At 34.9% G+C, this 15,525-nt stretch overlaps 1 pseudogene; it reads left to right on the top strand.

Moving 5' to 3' along the window:
• The first annotated feature begins 2,834 nt into the window (after positions 1-2,834).
• On the top strand, positions 2,835-14,267 carry LOC136068325 (pyruvate decarboxylase 2-like; annotated as a pseudogene).
• Positions 14,268-15,525: the final 1,258 nt, after the last annotated feature.

Raw genomic sequence — 15,525 nt, 5'->3', positions numbered from 1 at the left:
GTAGTGTACGAAGGAACTGCCCAATTGCTCAAAGGTGTCGATGGACAATGTTGATAGCTTAGTGAACCATTCCCTTGTTGCTCCTTTAAGAATGGTAGGGAAGGAACGACACAATATCTTGTAAGGGGGCTTTTGGAGGTCTAGATTTGTCTTGAAGGTGTTGAGGTGGTCCAAAGGATCCTTTAGACCATTGAACACCTCAAGTTATGGAAGAGGAACTTTGAAGGCATTGGACACTCTATAACTGCTACTGTGAAGGGTGAGTATGTCCTTCTGACCATCATGTCCACACTTCAGTCTGTCTTTTCCCGTATTATGCTTCTTAACTCATCCATTTCCTTTCTCATTTCCCTGAGGAGGTCCAAGTCCACTCCTTCCAGAGTAGCTAGTCGTTGGCAGTCATTCCTTCTTTGGCTATCTCCATCATCATCCCGATTGGTCCCAGAACTATTATCCTCCTGCTACAACCATAACCTCATCTCCTAGTTCTTTCTCATGAGCTCCTCCACACTGGCTATAAGTGTTTGGATTTGCAAGGCTAATGCTGCAAAATCTTAGGGGAGTGTTGGACTCCATCTGGACTTTTGAGTTGAATGGAACTACGCTCTCGAACCTGAGTACGAAAATGTCATCCCCACAGACAGCACCAAACTGATGATGTTGTGATCATATGTTAAGTGGGTTCATCCAAACAAGTCAGCAACCTCATCTCTATACTTGCAATATCGCGAAAGGGATCCTCTTTAGGTGGTCACCGGTGTGGTGCCGGCCACTAGGAATGGCAACGGGTCGGATTCGGGCCGGGTTTTTTTATACCCGGACCCGACCCGCGGGGTAAAACCCGTAACCCGAACCCGGCCCGTTTAGGGAACCGGGTTTTTTCCGGGGCCCGGACCCGCCCTAGCCGGGCCCCGTTTAAGAATTGGGCCCAAACGGGCCCAACCAAAAAAAAAAAAAAAAATTTAAACCCAAATTTTAATTCAAGCCCAGATTTAAGCTCAAATTTTGCCCAGATTCAAGCCCAGATTTTGCCTACATTAAGCCTACATATTCAAGCCTAAATAATTAACATGGCACAAATGCCAAATCAGTCCAAAATTCCAAATCATAGGCTAAGGCTACTAATCATAAATCAATAAATCACCTATTAATTATAAATCTATAAATCACTAAATCATAACTAATATCATAATCATGATTCAATAAATCATAACTAAGATTTTAAATCAATAAATTACCTAACTAAGATAACCATTTAATCATTAATCAACAAAATTTTAACTAAAATCACCAACTAAACATAAAAATAAAATAAATCCAACAAGTCCAAAAAATAAGTATCAAAAGTCCAATGAGTCCAAGAAATTAAAAAGTTACGAAATAAATCCCACAAGTTTAGAATAATTACAAACCAACAAATTCAGGAAACAAGTCTAAGAAAATAAAAAAGTTACTAAATTAATATAAAATGTTTAATCTTCATCAATGGTGATACAACTCCCATCAATTGTGGCACAACTCCCATCATTTTCATTTGGCTCCCCATCATCAAGAATGGATTGAAATGTACTATCTCCAGAAATAGTTGAAGAACCTACAACAACAATGAATTAAAAAATGGAATAAACTTCATCAAATTGTAACTAGCAAATATAAAAACACAATTTTGATTTTATAAATAGAAATTAGACAATTGCTAACCGTTGATTTCACTCCATAACCAATTCTGAGCACACATCATTGCTTCTATAGTCTTGGGATGTAGCCTACTACGGTGTGGACTTAAAAGCCTCCCATTAGTGCTAAAGGCAGCTTCTGAAGCAACGGTTGTAACGAGAATGGCTAAAATATCTCTTGCAATCTTTTGTAAAGTAGGATACTTGAGACCATTACTTTTCCATCATGCAAATATCAAAGTCTTCACTCCTCTTCAACACTCCCTCATCAATAAAATGATCAAATTCCATTCTACCACTCCCATGTTTCTTTGAACTACTTGAGCTATTGTTCACAAACCCATCAAACCTTGACATTGACCCAATCAACCTAAATTTTATTTGTGCCACTTGATTTGAAGTATTTGCAGGCATATGAGAACTTCCTTCATTACCTACAGGAGACTCATCCACATCTCCATACTCATCAAGCAAATCATAACAAAGATTCTTAATTTTTTCAATCTCCAAATTAGAATTATCACCATAAATGTTAGGATAATAAAACTCCAATAACTTCATCTTATATCTTGGATCTAAGATAGCAGCAACAACCATAACAACACTAACATTAGCCCAATAAGAATTAAATTTAGCAAGCATGCTTTCTGCCATCGTACTAATCATCTCACTTGAAGACAAACTCCATTCATTCAATGCAATTTTCAACTCAATATCAGTTGTAATTGCCATCTTACTTCCATTCTTGTCCGTGATCTTCAAAACTTTCTCCCTCTCATTATCATAGATTTTAAGAATATCACTCTTCAAAGTATTTCTTGTGACAAGTTTAAACATAGGTTGAAGATCAGTTACAAATTCCCTAAACCCAATGTGATCAACTATTGAAAGGGGATATTCATGTAAGATGACCATACGAGCAAGCTTATTCCTCACTCTGGCTTGATCAAATTGGTAATTATTTAAACTTGTAGTTCCATCCACCTTATTTTGTTGTTTAATTAAAACTTGTTATCGTATATCTTTATACTTCATCCGTGGACATCTTGCTAAATGATTACGCAAATGAGTTGTACCTTGACTAGAATCACCCAAGTAAAGTTTGCCACAATGATGGCATTGGGCTTTAACTTTTCCTTCAACTTTCTTCCTTGTAAAATGAGTCCAAACATCAGAGGTAGTCTTTCTTTTTTTACTTGTATCCAAGTCCTCATTTGTAGGCTCTTGCTCTCCCTCTTCCTCTGTCCTTGGACTCCCTTGACTCCTTTCTTGTTCCTCTACCTCTAAGTCCACCGTCGGGGAATTTGGACTCCTAATTGGTTTAGAAGTTTGGGAGTTAGAATCAAAAAAAATTATCAAAAATTTATTATTACACATACTCATTGATTAATAGGCACAAATTCATAATTACACAAATTCACAAATTAAACATGATTAACAACAAATTCAAACACTTACTCATTGTTTGATGGGCATAAAGGTGATGGTGATCCTGAGGGTGAGCTGCTAGGCGACAATGGTGAAGGTGATCGTGAAAATGGTGAAGGAGACCGTATAGTTGGCAAGGGACAACGTCCGGTTCTTAAGGGAGAGCCGCTTGGCGAGGAAGAACCAGATTTGTTTGTGTCTGTGTTTGTGTCTTCTATCTCCGTCTTAGGCTCTGCATTCCCAACAAACACAAAAATTAAGTAAATCTATCAGACACATGAATAAACAAGGGCTCATGGGTCTTTTAAAGACAAGGCTGCATCGACCAATACAACACAAACAAACATGATTTCACATTGTGCAACCAATTGAATTCCCAGACATGTAAACCACATCTTTTTTCTTCACATGATTTCCCGTGATCCATACACCAAACAAACAAAACCCCAAATGAGGAAAAAAGAAAACATATTTCAAAAAGAAAAAAGAACGGTCAACTATGCAAAATAAGACCTAATATTCCACTTTTTTTTTTCCTTATCATATATTTTCCTCGCTTTTCTCAGCTACCAAATAATCAGCAATCACAAACAAGTTAAGCAAAACAAAACAATGATAAGGATAATTCAAAATGGAAACAAATTCTAATCTCATGTACATTCGAGACCCAACATAATACAGAATTCCAAATGGCATCAATACAAGGCAGAAAGCCCCAAAATTTATTATAACTTGTTTCGATTTCTCTTCCCTCATTTTCTCATCAACCAAACACATATAAAACAATATGAAATTGAAACCAATGTAAAACTATAACAACTATCTAAGACTAACAAATTATAAAATAAAGAGACCCAACATAATACAGAATTCCAAATGGCATCAATACAAGGCAGAAAGCCCCAAAATTTATTATAACTTGTTTCGATTTCTCTTCCCTCATTTTCTCATCAACCAAACACATATAAAACAATATGAAATTGAAACCAATGTAAAACTATAACAACTATCTAAGACTAACAAATTATAAAATAACTGGTATTCCATTGAGAACATATAGATAAAAATTACACCTTGAATAATTTCCTAAATTAAACATCTTCTATACATTTCGAAAATCAAAACCAAAATCACAATAAGAACAAAATCCAAGTACCTACAATTACAACACTGTGCAATCTATAATTTGAAATGCTACTCAGTAAGTTTCTCTTTCAATTTGAAGCTAACTTAGCTAAGTATTCAAAAATACAAATATAACAATTTATGATGAAGTTTCATTAATATAGAGAAAGCAAAACCATTTCTTCCAACTTTAGCAGAACATTACCTGTTTATGTCTGTAATTGGCCTTGAGCCACCCTTCTTTCTCCTATTCTTCTTCTTTTTGGCCCGAAGCCCATGATTTTTACTTTGAGATCCTTGAATTTCTAAATTGACAGTTGTGGGAATCGCAGAAGGGCTTTGGTTGGCGGTTGATGAGCGTGAAGAAGATGTTGCAACCCACGGCGACAGAGGAAGCGATGGCATGACTGAGCTGAAATGAGAGAGTGTCGGAGCGTCGGAGTGAGGCGAGGGAGGCGAGGGAGGTAAAGGAAGGAACTGAGCTGACTGGTGAGGGAGGCAAGGGAGGCAAGGGACGAACGGAGGCGAAATGAGGAAGGGAGGCAAGGGAGGCTGAACTGCATAAAAGAAATGAGGGAGATTGAGTACCGGGTTAGGGAATTAGGGTTAGATTAGGTTTATATATATAGGAGGGTATTTTCGTAATTTAGGTTCCGGGTTTTTTAACGGGTCGGGTCTCAGGTCGGGTCTCGGGTTTTTTTGATAAAACCCGGACCCGACCCGGACCCGCTTCGGGTTTTCTTTTTTTTAAAACCCATACCCGACCCTATTCCTAATTGGACCAGGTAAAATCCGGCCTATTAGGGTCGGGCCGAGCCGGGTACCCGCGGGTTGGGCAAAAATTGCCATCCCTACCGGCCACAGAGTCTCCAATGATAAAGTTAGCATGTTGAAGCTAAAAGAAAGTATGAAAACTAGAAATTGCAAAGCTATAGTGTATGTGTATTTGAGCATGTAACTTGTCTAGTTCTGAGGAGTGTTTATATATGGCTCCATTGCTTCTAGCCGTTGTGGCCTTTATTGTGGTTTTAGTGCTTCTTTTTGTAACGCCTAGCTCCCAACAATCTAACAGCTAGTTTGTAACTATCTGAGACATTGATTCCTTTATTGATGGCTTACCTTCCTTCGTCCACGCAATGGAAGGGTGGACGAGGCTTCTTGATGGGTTCATCTGGGCTAGGAGGTTCGTTGGACCTATTATATAGTATTTATTGTTGTTACGCTTTTATTAAGCCACATTAGCAACCATATCATCTACCTATTTCTAATCATTTATCTCCACAATTTACAACCATAACATCTCTTTTACCTTTTTTTTCTCTCCACTACTATCAACCTTAATGTCGCTCTTCATCTATCATTTCTAATAGTTTCTTTTGATGGTCACCTCGTGCGCATATTTGAGGGTAAGATTTTACAATACGAGTAGTTTTTAAAAATGTGAGATATGAAAAACATGCAATGATTTCTTTTTTCTTTTTCTTTTTAAAAATTTTTAATTTCAGTTGTGTTCAAGTATTTAGAGGTTAAGTACCATAAGCTTACGTGGTATGTGTGTGTGAAATCTAAGTTTTAGTTTTATTTTTTTCTAGATTAAAAAAGTTATCTACATAATATATTATGTGAAATATTTATAATAACAAATTTGTTAAGCTTTTCTTAATGAGATAAAGAATACAAATTTTCCACACTTGTGACTTGAGTAGATAATTCTCATGTTTCATTCTTAAGTCCATCAATCCTCGTAAATTTTGTTGAAAGAACATTAAAAAAAAAACTTTATGCAAGATCATTATTTTATTTTATTTTTGTTAATGTGGTGTTAGATAAACTCATTGAAAGATCTCAAAATGCATTTGTTAGGCTCATTTGTTAATCTATTATGTTTAGTCAAAGGTTAATTTGTCATTTGTCAAATATACAAATGTGATTAGAACACTAAAGGATGAATATGTAACGTTAATATGTTCTCATTATAATGGGTGAGACTTTTAATGTCTATTGAATATTTAAATATTTTATATTGCCAAAAAAAAATTTAGAGATGTAAATAAATAGGAAAGCATTTTACCATATTGAGTAACTAAAAGTGTAGGGTTGGGATTTGTGGCCCAAGCCCAAAACAATTAATTTGTAGAGAATGGGTGAAAGAGCTAGGTTAGGTGTGGGATCAACAACAATGAATCACAACTTTCAAGCACAAACCAACATGAGTTTACACGTAAAGAAGGAATATCCGAAGAGCTATCTTATTGATTATCTGATAAATACAGATATTAGGGTTACAGTCAAGTTCTCTCATTTTTTCCTTTTTTCTTCCTCCTTTTCCCGTTAGGAGCTTCTTTCCTTTATATAACCTCCCTTCTCTTCATCTCCATCGTCCACTTGCATCTCATCCGTGAGTTTAGTTGAGTACGTGTCACATCAAGCATCTTCTTTAGCTCTGTGTGAGTGGCGGTAGATGAGGATGCACTGTTCAGGGGTCTTCTCCACATAAATGCGACCAGAAAAGTTGCTGCAGAGCATTAAATACGGTGATAGTAGCTTTCCCTTTAGATATTTTTCCATCCTTATCGTTTTCCAGTGTACTCAGAGCTTATCTTGATCAGGTGGAGTCCTCGGAAGATCATTTTGACCTTTTATACGCTCAATTGATCTATACTATTCGTGTCAGAGGATTATAACCTCTTCGGACAGAAGATAACCTCTTCGGATTGTAATCATTCTTCCCTCCGATGGTCTCACTTCCAGATGGGCCCTGCCCTTACCATCTCTTTCTTCTCGGTCGCACAATAACTCTTATATGGGCTCTTGGCCCACTATGTTGGACTGAGCCATTTTCCCCCCACAAAAAGTATATGTAAATTTGAAACGACCCAAGATGGATAGGTAAAGTCAATCTCATTATCATGTTGTGGGACATTTTCTATCTATTAAATATTCAAATAATTTATATATTTCTTCTCAAAAAAAAAATCATATATTTTATATTTTAAAAAAATTAGAGATAAAAAATAAATAAGAAAACACTTTGCCATATTAAGTAACCAAATAGTTTATTATTTTTTAAGGGTTTTTTATTTTAATTTTCAGTATAAACATTTAAATTAAAGTAGATTAAACCGTCTATAATGAATTTTTTTTTTTTTTTTTTAAGAAGGATCTAAAATGAATATCTAAAGTCATTTTTTTTTAAAAATTTTTAATTTCAGTTGTGTTCAAGTATTTAGAGGTTAAGTACCATAAGCTTACGTGGTATGTGTGTGTGAAATCTAAGTTTTAGTTTTATTTTTTTCTAGATTAAAAAAGTTATCTACATAATATATTATGTGAAATATTTATAATAACAAATTTGTTAAGCTTTTCTTAATGAGATAAAGAATACAAATTTTCCACACTTGTGACTTGAGTAGATAATTCTCATGTTTCATTCTTAAGTCCATCAATCCTCGTAAATTTTGTTGAAAGAACATTAAAAAAAAAACTTTATGCAAGATCATTATTTTATTTTATTTTTGTTAATGTGGTGTTAGATAAACTCATTGAAAGATCTCAAAATGCATTTGTTAGGCTCATTTGTTAATCTATTATGTTTAGTCAAAGGTTAATTTGTCATTTGTCAAATATACAAATGTGATTAGAACACTAAAGGATGAATATGTAACGTTAATATGTTCTCATTATAATGGGTGAGACTTTTAATGTCTATTGAATATTTAAATATTTTATATTGCCAAAAAAAAAAATTAGAGATGTAAATAAATAGGAAAGCATTTTACCATATTGAGTAACTAAAAGTGTAGGGTTAGGATTTGTGGCCCAAGCCCAAAACAATTAATTTGTAGAGAATGGGTGAAAGAGCTAGGTTAGGTGTGGGATCAACAACAATGAATCACAACTTTCAAGCACAAACCAACATGAGTTTACACGTAAAGAAGGAATATCCGAAGAGCTATCTTATTGATTATCTGATAAATACAGATATTAGGGTTACAGTCAAGTTCTCTCATTTTTTTCCTTTTTTCTTCCTCCTCTTCCCGCTAGGAGCTTCTTTCCTTTATATAACCTCCATTCTCTTCATCTCCATCGTCCACTTGCATCTCATCCGTGAATTTACTTGATTACGTGTCACGTCAAGCATCTTCTTTAGCTCTGTGTGAGTGGCGGTAGATGAGGATGCACTGTTCAGGGGTCTTCTCCACATAAATGCAACCAGAAAAGTTGCTGCAGAGCATTAAATACGGTGATAGCAGCTTTCCCTTTAGATATTTTTCCATTCTTATCGTTTTCCAGTGTACTCAGAGCTTATCTTGATCAGGTGGAGTCCTCGGAAGACCATTTTGACCTTTTATACGCTCAATTGATCTATACTATTCGTGTCAGAGGATTATAACCTCTTCGGAAAAAAGATAACCTCTTCGGATTGTAATCATTCTTCCCTCCGATGGTCTCACTTCCAGATGGGCCCTGCCCTTACCATCTCCTTCTTCTCGATCGCACAATAACTCTTATATGGGCTCTTGGCCCACTATGTTGGACTGGGCTCTTTTCCCCCCACAAAAAGTATATGTAAATTTGAAACGACCCAAGATGGATAGGTAAAGTCAATCTCATTATCATGTTGTGGGACATTTTCTATCTATTAAATATTCAAATAATTTATATATTTCTTCTCAAAAAAAAAATCATATATTTTATATTTTAAAAAAATTAGAGATAAAAAATAAATAAGAAAACACTTTGCCATATTAAGTAACCAAATAGTTTATTATTTTTTAAGGGTTTTTTATTTTAATTTTCAATATAAACATTTAAATTAAAGTAGATTAAACCGTCTATAATGAATTTTTTTTTTTTTTTTAAGAAGGATCTAAAATGAATATCTAAAGTCATTTTTTTTTCATTATCATGATGTGAGACTTTAACTATCTATTGAATATTTCATATATTTTATATTGTCAAAAAAAAAAATGGAGGAGAAAATAATTAGGAAGAAGAAGGATGATGTGATTAATGATGTAGCTCAATAGGAGTGTAGCAATTGTTAGGTTCTAAAAGTTTAGAACAATTGGTAAACCGTGAAAACAAACTTGTCTGGATATAGTTTCTTAAGCCTATAAGTATATTAGACAATGCTGAAGATGCTGCAAGTCAGAATACAAGAAAAAGGAAGCTACAGGTTCAGGAAATTCGAAACATGTCAAGTTCAACCAATTAAGAACAAGGCTCGACCAATTAAGACACGGATTTGCAAAATTTAATTTCAACCCAACAGCTCATTAAGTCCATCAAGTGATTAGGGTTTCAGATCTAATTCTCCTAATATAAAGGAAACCCTAAAGCACATTTTGAAGAGACTTTGGAGGTGCTCTTGTGAGATCTAAAAAGGTATTGTGCTCTCCTTTCAAAGTGACTATCGGAATTCCATCTACAAGATCTTAAGTTGCTGCTACAAGATCATACATAGCTGATGATCATACATAGCTGATGATTTAAAATTTTGAGTGGGATTTTAGAGTCACAAACGTGGGTGTTTGTGTGCAACAAATTCATATAGAAGAATCCGTGGATTTGGAGCTGCACGTGATCGTGTAAGTAAGTACTACAAGAGGTAGCTTTAGATTTAGGTTTAAATCTATCGTAAAACTTTCGTTCTATCATAGTGAATTTGTTTACCTTAAGAATAGATTAGGTTAAATCCTCCCCAAGATTTTAACCTTGAAACTGTTGGTTTCAATGGTTTTTCTAAGTCATCATAATGCTGTCTTCTTTACTTTTCTGCACTAAGTAATATGATTGCATGAGTTTAACCTAGATTTGAAGAATCAACCTAAGTAACTACTTGGTTAATTAATTAGGTTAAAAAAATATGATTTATAGTAGTCTAAACAAACTAATAGCAACATTAAATGCTGCACTTCATCTTATATATATATATATATATATATTCCCCCTTACTCTACTTTTATAATATTGCTTGCTTCCACCCCTCACCCCCCCCCCCCCCCCCCCCCCCCCCACTTCCCCCTTTTGGTATCAGAGCCATAAATCTTCATTCTGCTTATTGTAGTTCTGTCTCTATCTTTTTTATTCATTTTGTGGTCCATTATTCTTCCACTATTTTTTGAGAGAGTTTTAACCTATGGCGTCCACCTCTAATGATAGTTCTTTATTTTCAGATCAAGACACCAATCGATTTTTAGTGTAGGCAGGGATTGAACCCTAGGTCTCTTATTCAACCATGAGAAACTTTACCAATTGAGCTAATTGAAACTCATATTCTTCCACTGTTTAACTCTTTCTTTGCTATGTCCTTTTTTTTTTGTCTCCTTTGGTGCCACCCTTGTCTTAAAGTGTATTCTCATACCTGAACAATAAGGAATGCTTTTGATTTTGCTGCTCCCATTATTTATAGTCAATAAACAGTCATAAACACAACATTTAATTTCGATTTAGTTGCTTTACATGATGAATATAGATCTGCAAAATTGAAAGAAAAAATAAAATGGTACCGTGCTACTTTTGATGAAAAAGAAAGGTCTCATATAAAAAAATAAAAATAAAATAAAATAAAAAAAGTGGAAAGAAATGATGCATGATTTACAAAAGAGAGATGCTACGTCCATAACATTTTTACAACAAATCACATGTGGTTAGGTGTTATTGGTTCAAATTTGATACTAACACTAAAATTATTTTTTTGCCCCAACAATAACAACCAATAACAACCTGCTACTTAGAATTTGTTGCGAAAATGTTGTAGACATATCATTTCTCTTTACAAAAACATATATTATTTTTTTTATTTTGTCGAAAACTGTTATATTTCAAAAAATATTTCTTTTTCTTGTCTTCGTTGGTGCCACCTTTGTCGTAAAGTGTATTCCCATAATTTAACCATAAGGCCTGTGAAAGTGAGTTAAGGTGTGAGAGGAAGAGGGTTGATTAGGGTATGTGTTAACGAATGCAACGGTTATGAGATAGAAAACATGATAAGTGACTAATTGAACTAGTCTTTTAGTTGGGTCAATCTTTGATTCGATTTTGATAACTATGGTTAGAAGTAGATGATTTGGGAAAGAATGAGATGATGTGGAGAAATAATAAAAAAATTATTGAAGAAAGAATTCTTAAAGAAATTAGGGTTTATTGCTCCATCACATTACGTAGAGTCTCTTTGCCACTAATGAAAGTTTGTACTTGTAAAAGTGGAATTTTGCAACCAATTACAAGATGTCGTGTGCTATTTAGTGGATTCCATTGTCATTATATAGAGACTAATGGAAATATTACAAGAGTTTCTAAATAAAAATTACAAAGAATACCACATTAACACGTGTTGATATTTTAATTTAAATGATATAAGTAGTCTAATTAAAAGGTGTCACGTGTTATTTTAAATTTAAACACTTTGGCTAATCAAATAATGTCATGTGTCCCTTGGAGAGCAAGACATAAAGTCTCTCCATTTAAATTATGACATGTGTCACAACTCATAGCCAATCATGTGTTAACACACCTCCTCAAGACTTTTATAAATAAAAGCCCTAACAAATTCAAGCACATTCGTAAGTCTCGAAACTCTGCTAGAATCAAGCTCTAAAACCTCCCAAGAACTTCAACCTTCGAATATGAAGAACATTCGAAACAAAATCATTCAAGTCATCCATCTAGAAGTTCATTAGTATCAAGCTCAAAAGACTCCATAAACACTAAGAGACTACAAATTAGTAAAGCTCTATGAAACCACGCCTCTAAAGCCCCAAAAAACTTCCACTACAAATATTCAAAGAGATAGAACATTTGAAGAACATTCATCCAAATCATTCTTCCAAATCTCAAAGTTCTATTGGAATTAAGCTTTCAAAGCCTTCAGAAACTTCAAAAACTTTGATCTTTCGAAACTTCATAAGATTTAAGCTCTAAAGTTTCGAAGAACTTTCACAACAAATCTTTGAAGATCAAGAACATTCAAAGAACATGAAGAATACAAAGAACTTGAAGAACAAAAAATCTCTAATAAGCACACAACTAAAGATCCATCGTAATTTCATTCCAAATACCTTCCAATCCACTTTCCAATCCAAGTGGAGGACAAATTGTGTTCAAGTCAAGATTACATCGATGCAATACTTAATTTGAAGTCTTTTCCAAAGAGATTGAATCAAAGGTTATTCTATCGTATTAGACTCTTAATATAAAGAATTATACTACAAATTTGTCAATTCAAAAATACATTTGTGAAACTATTTTGATTGTTTGATTTCTAAACATGAGATTTTGTGTTTCCAGTGCTACCAACTTCTCCTAGGCTATAGAATCTTTGTTCCTTCTCTTGAAGGCAATTTTGTCCCCTTAGATAAACATTGTTTATCTGTATGGCTTGTAGGTTTATTTGTTGGGTCTAGGGAAAAACTTTCTTCTTTTTTTATGGACGATTTAACAAGAGATTGGGGCCGCTTGTCTCTTTCAAATCAAGAGGGTAGTGGTTTTTGTCTTCACAAGGATTTGGGTTCGGATAAGTTCATTCTTGCTGCTAAATTCTTCACTAATTGAATCTTGAATACTGAGGCGCTTGCTAGGACTCTCAAACAATTGTGGAGTTCTAGGAATGGCTTCAAGATTAATGATTTAGTTAATCATACAGTCCTTTTTATGTTTGATAACAAACTCGAAACTGATCAGGTTTTATCGAGTGAGCCTTGGGAGTTTTGATAAACGCCCAATGGTTATTCAAAGCTATTTTAAGGATATGAATATTTGGGTTTCGGGGTTTACTGGGGTGCGGTGAGCATTTCTTTCTCTGCTGAGATTGTGCATTCTGCTGATGCATACTTGTTTGCTGGCCCAATCTTTAATGACTACAGTTCTGTTGGGTATTCCCTTCTCCTTGTTGAGGAGAAGGTAGTCATTGTGCATCCTGATCGTATGATAGTCGCTAATGGTCCTAACGAAGGACTTCTTCAGGCACTTGCAAAGAGGCTTGACCGCAACACAACTGCATTCAAAAACAACAGCCGCATCCACATTCCTGATGGGCTTCCCCTAAAAACCAGGCTAAACAACCATTGAGGGTCAATGTTCTCTTTCAGCATATAGAGAATATGCTCTCAAGTGACACTGCTGTGATTGTTTAAACAAGAGACTCCTGGTTTAATTGCTAGAAACTCAAATTACCGGAAAGATGTGGGTAAGCAACAAAGTCAAACTCTAGCATGGTATATTATATTTGTATTAGTTAAATTATAGCTACACGATCAGAAGATAAAATAAATGTTGGTGTTGCAGGTATGAATTCCAGATGCAGTATGGCTCAATCGGTTGGTCAGTTGGTGCAACCCTTGGCTATGCTCAATCAGTACCAAATAAGCGCGTCATTGCTTGCATTGGCGATGGAAGTTTCCAGGTTAGCATGGTTCCAATATGCTTCTCAAGTAGGAATTTAAAAAGGACAAGCAATGTTACCTATCTATTATTTTACCGAATCTTAAAGAATTATATTTTAGAAAAAAAGGCCAATGTACTGGGAAATTCATATGCTTAATAAATTATCTACTAATTTTGTTAACTGGTGGTTCCAAAACCAATATGTTTTGGCCGATAGATGACAGCACAAGATGTCTGAACAATGTTACAATGTGGGCAAAATAGAATTATCTTCCTAATAAACAATGGTGGATACACCATGGAAGTTAAAATCCATGATGGGCCATACAATGTGATCAAGAACTGGAACTACACTAGGACTGGGTTGGTGGATGCACTCCACAATGGTCAAGGAAAGTGCTGGACAACAAAGTTCAGCATGTGTTTTAAATAATGCTCACAAGTTTGGCTTAGTTAATGTTTGAATGGTCACATGGGAAGTCATCTGACATTGAGTCGTTGTGAAGAGGAGCTTATTGAAGCAACTGAAACAGCTAATGGAGAGAAGGACTGCCTCTGCTTCATAGAAGTGATTGTTCATACCAGTAAAGAGTTGCTTGAATGGGGTCCAGGGTCTCTGCAGCCAATGGCCGCCCACCAATTCCTCAGTGAGAGAACTATGTTTCAGCTGATTTAAGTTTTTTTTTTTTTTTTTTTTTTTTTTTGCTGATTTAAGTCCTGAAGTTAGAATAAGAGCATATTAGGTATTTTAACATTTTGTCACAAACAAGTCTTTTAGACTTTAGTACAAGTTTTCATTTTACGGTTAGTCGAGGATAGATAATATATGCTGAAATGTTATTGAATGAATGTGATAGTGTATGGTTATTTCTCTATTTTGAGCATATTCAGTGTGAGAACCGTTTGCATAATTTGTGTGGCTTTTTCTAATTGGAATTGAGAACATTTTTTTTTTTTTTTTTTTTTGAGAATCTAATCAGAATTGAGAACCTAATTACAATGAAGTCTTACATTAGAGACTGTCCTGAGATTTTACCAAGGTATACTGTTTGATGTATATTCTGCGTTCTTGCCTCAAGTTCTGTTATCTTGCTGGGGGGCCAAGCAGTTTCGGGCCTGTACTCCTTAGTTAGCCCAGTTTCTTACACTTTTTAATGAATCCAAGCTTTGCACTAAGTCCTGTTATATCAGGTCCATGACCTTAGACGGGTTTTGTAAAACTTCTGTGATTTTTAGGGCCTGTTTGGTAGAGAAATTTGAGTAATATTGTTTGTATTTTTTTGAAATACGAGTGAATAAAAAAATGTGTGGAAATACGTGTAATGTTTTTTAAAAACTGAAAACGTATATTTAAGATGCTCTACCAAACGAGACCTTAACTTCCCAGAGTTACGAGACTGAGCCAAAAAATATATTTCCTTAGCTGCAAGCAAGGGGGAGGCTTTTGTGATGGAGGTGCAGGTAAGGGGTGGTGGAATCTTAAAATATATGCTGTGTTGGAGTCCATCTTACTTGGATTCTCCTAACACACAATTGAGCACCCAGATTTTATGGGATCCTTAGGTCTCTTCCAATGGAATGGTACTTAAATAGAGATTTATATGAATGCATGATCGCGATTCATGGGATTAACATGCTTGGTTGGAGAAATGTTGCATAGGTTTCAACCTAAGGATTCAATGAAGCATGCATGCTGGATGTTTATCACAATTGGAAGTGAGCATGTTCAAAACATCACATGATCGAGACTGGCACAGGTAGGCATGATTGTCTGAGGAAGCATTTCTTAGATTCTAACTTTTTTCAGTTTCTTAGTATTTCCAATTTTAACTCCCAGATTCTTTTTAAACTATATTGGCTTAGATGTGACTATGCCAAGGTTTGCACTTTCATGCTATGGGGCAATATG

This window comes from Quercus suber, unplaced genomic scaffold, assembly GCF_002906115.3.
Source record: "Quercus suber isolate HL8 unplaced genomic scaffold, Cork oak 2.0 scaffold_110, whole genome shotgun sequence".
Classification (NCBI taxonomy): Eukaryota; Viridiplantae; Streptophyta; class Magnoliopsida; order Fagales; family Fagaceae; genus Quercus; species Quercus suber.
Note: the sequence above shows the minus strand (reverse complement) of the source record. Positions and strands in the feature narration are given on the sequence as shown.